The sequence below is a fragment of the Oncorhynchus keta genome, chromosome 15 (assembly GCF_023373465.1).
Source record: "Oncorhynchus keta strain PuntledgeMale-10-30-2019 chromosome 15, Oket_V2, whole genome shotgun sequence".
In the NCBI taxonomy this organism is placed as follows: domain Eukaryota; kingdom Metazoa; phylum Chordata; class Actinopteri; order Salmoniformes; family Salmonidae; genus Oncorhynchus; species Oncorhynchus keta.
The window spans coordinates 221522-225588 of record NC_068435.1 but is presented as its reverse complement, the minus strand read 5'-3'; the positions used below and the strand labels follow the sequence as shown (position 1 = coordinate 225588).

The window sequence follows — 4067 nt, the reverse complement described above, 5'->3', positions numbered from 1 at the left end:
CCCAACCCAGAGACACATGCTATCTGAATCCATGTTAAACCAACGTATAACCCAACCCTGAGACACATGCTATCTGAATCCATGTTAAACCGTCAAACCAACCCAGAGACACATGCTATCTGAATCCATGTTAAACCAACGTCTAACCCAACCCTGAGACACATGCTATCTGAATCCATGTCAAACCGTCTCACCCAACCCTGAGACACATGCTATCTGAATCCATGTTAAACCAACGTATAACCAAACCCTGAGACACATGCTATTTGAATCCATGTTAAACCAACATCTAACCCAACCCTGAGACACATGCTATCTGAATCCATGTCAAACCGTCTAACCCAACCCTGAGACACATGCTATCTGAATCCATGTTAAACCAACGTCTAACCAAACCCTGAGACACATGCTATTTGAATCCATGTTAAACCAACATCTAACCCAACCCTGAGACACATGCTATCTGAATCCATGTTAAACCAATGTCTATCCCAACCCTGAGACACATACTATCTGAATCCATGTTAAACCAACGTCTAACCCAACCCTGAGACACATGCTATCCAGATCCATGTTAAACCAACGTCTAACCCAACCCTGAGACACATGCTATCTGAATCCATGTTAAACCAACGTCTATCCCAACCCTGAGACACATGCTATCTGAATCCATGTTAAACCAACGTCTAACCCAACCCTGAGACACATGCTATCTGAATCCATGTTAAACCAACGTCTAACCCAACCCAGAGACACATGCTATCTGAATCCATGTTAAACCAACGTCTAACCCAACCCTGAGACACATGCTATCTGAATCCATGTTAAACCAATGTCTAACCCAACCCAGAGACACATGCTATCTGAATCCATGTTAAACCAACGTCTAACCCAACCCTGAGACACATGCTACCTGAATCCATGTTAAACCAACGTCTAACCCAACCCTGAGACACATGCTACCTGAATCCATGTTAAACCAACGTCTAACCCAACCCTGAGACACATGCTATCTGAATCCATGTTAAACCAACGTCTAACCCAACCCTGAGACACATGCTATCTGAATCCATGTTAAACCAACATCAAACCCAACGCCGAGACACATGCTATCTGAATCCATGTTAAACCAATGTCTATCCCAACCCTGAGACACATACTATCTGAATCCATGTTAAACCAACGTCTAAACCAACCCTGAGACACATGCTATCCAGATCCATGTTAAACCAACGTCTAACCCAACCCTGAGACACATGCTATCCTTATCCATGTTAAACCAACGTCTAACCCAACCCTGAGACACATGCTATCTGAATCCATGTTAAACTGTCTAACCCAACCCTGAGACACATGCTATCTGAATCCATGTTAAACTGTCTAACCCAACCCTGAGACACATGCTATCCTTATCCATGTTAAACCAACGTCTAACCCAACCCTGAGACACATGCTATCTTATCCATGTTAAACCAACGTCTAACCCAACCCTGAGACACATGCTATCTGAATCCATGTTAAACCAACGTCTAACCCAACCCTGAGACACATGCTATCTGAATCCATGTTAAACTGTCTAACCCAACCCTGAGACACATGCTATCTGAATCCATGTTAAACTGTCTAACCCAACCCTGAGACACATGCTATCCTTATCCATGTTAAACCAACGTCTAACCCAACCCTGAGACACATGCTATCTGAATCCATGTTAAACCAACGTCTAACCCAACCCTGAGACACATGCTATCCTTATCCATGTTAAACCAACGTCTAACCCAACCCTGAGACACATGCTATCTGGATCCATGTTAAACCAACGTCTAACCCAACCCTGAGACACATGCTATCTGAATCCATGTCCAACCCAACCCTGAGACACATGCTATCTGAATCCATGTTAAACCAACGTCTAACCCAACCCTGAGACACATGCTATCTGAATCCATGTTAAACCAACGTCTAACCCAACCCTGAGACACATGCTATCTGAATCCATGTTAAACCAACGTCTAACCCAACCCTGAGACACATGCTATCTGAATCCATGTTAAACCAACGTCTAACCCAACCCTGAGACACATGCTATCTGAATCCATGTTAAACCAACGTCTAACCCAACCCTGAGACACATGCTATCTGAATCCATGTTAAACCAACGTCTAACCCAACCCTGAGACACATGCTATCTGAATCCATGTTAAACCAACGTCTAACCCAACCCTGAGACACATGCTATCTGAATCCATGTTAAACCAACGTCTAACCCAACCCTGAGACACATGCTATCCTTATCCATGTTAAACCAACGTCTAACCCAACCCTGAGACACATGCTATCTGAATCCATGTTAAACCAACGTCTAACCCAACCCTGAGACACATGCTATCTGAATCCATGTTAAACCGTCTAACCCAACCCTGAGACACATGCTATCTGAATCCATGTTAAACCAACGTCTAACCCAACCCTGAGACACATGCTATCTGAATCCATGTTAAACCAACGTCTAACCCAAACTTGAGACACATGCTATCTGGATCCATGTTAAACCAACGTCTAACCCAACCCTGAGACACATGCTATCTGAATCCATGTTAAACCAACGTCTAACCCAACCCTGAGACACATGCTATCTGAATCCATGTTAAACCAACGTCTAACCCAACCCTGAGACACATGCTACCTGAATCCATGTTAAACCAACGTCTAACCCAACCCTGAGACACATGCTATCTGAATCCATGTTAAACCAACGTCTAACCCAACCCTGAGACACATGCTATCTGAATCCATGTTAAACCAACGTCTAACCCAACCCTGAGACACATGCTATCTGAATCCATGTTAAACCAACGTCTAAACTAAACCTGAGACACATGCTATCTGAATCCATGTTAAACCAACGTCTAACCCAACCCTGAGACACATGCTATCTGAATCCATGTTAAACCAACGTCTAACCCAACCCTGAGACACATGCTATCTGAATCCATGTTAAACCAACGTCTAAACCAAACCTGAGACACATGCTATCTGAATCCATGTCAAACCAACGTCTAACCCAACCCTGAGACACATGCTATCTGAATCCATGTTAAACCAACGTCTAACCCAACCCTGAGACACATGCTATCTGAATCCATGTCAAACCAACGTCTAACCCAACCCTGAGACACATGCTATCTGAATCCATGTTAAACCAACGTCTAACCCAACCCTGAGACACATGCTATCTGAATCCATGTTAAACCAACGTCTAACCCAACCCTGAGACACATGCTATCTGAATCCATGTTAAACCAACGTCTAACCCAACCCTGAGACACATGCTATCTGAATCCATGTTAAACCAACGTCTAACCCAACCCTGAGACACATGCTATCTGAATCCATGTTAAACCAACGTCTAACCCAACCCTGAGACACATGCTATCTGAATCCATGTTAAACCAACGTCTAACCCAACCCTGAGACACATGCTATCTGAATCCATGTTAAACCGTCTAACCCAACCCTGAGACACATACTATCTGAATCCATGTTAAACTGTCTAACCCAACCCTGAGACACATGCTATCTGAATCCATGTTAACACCATCCATCCATCCATCAGACAAATCTTCAAATGGGTTTATTGACAACATACGTGAAGGAAGGAATCAACCCTACTGTTTTACTAATGGTAACAGTGTTTTGGTATGGAATACTGAATAACCTGTAAAACAGATTAATCTAAACAGGATGTGGTATGGAATACTGAATAAACTATATGGTGGTCTCTTCCCACTGACATTTTTTTAAAGAAAGAAAAGTACATATATAATTGTATAAATGTTAATTTAGGAAAATGTCTTTAAACAAAAAGGTAGAAAAAAAACATATCTATATTGTCAAATACATGAATTAACACTTAATATTTTTTTTATATCTTTGGCATAATTGTTCAGTAAAAAGGCAAGCATAGAATTACTTTTTACATGGTGAATATCTATATCTATGATAAAAATCATTATTCTGAACAACTGCAGGGTTGCAGGTGATTGGATTTCTGGTGTCTGTTTAAA

General features: G+C 42.1%; 1 protein-coding gene across 1 annotated transcript in view; it reads right to left on the bottom strand.

Annotated features, from left to right (window-relative positions):
- Positions 1-3619: 3619 nt before the first annotated feature.
- Positions 3620-4067, bottom strand: part of LOC118379314 (EMILIN-2-like) — a 15077-nt gene continuing 14629 nt past the window's right edge. Inside the window, exon 4 of the mRNA XM_052462695.1 lies at positions 3620-4067. This exon is cut by the window's right edge and continues 403 nt beyond it. The gene's annotated coding sequence lies outside the window, so the exon portion shown is untranslated.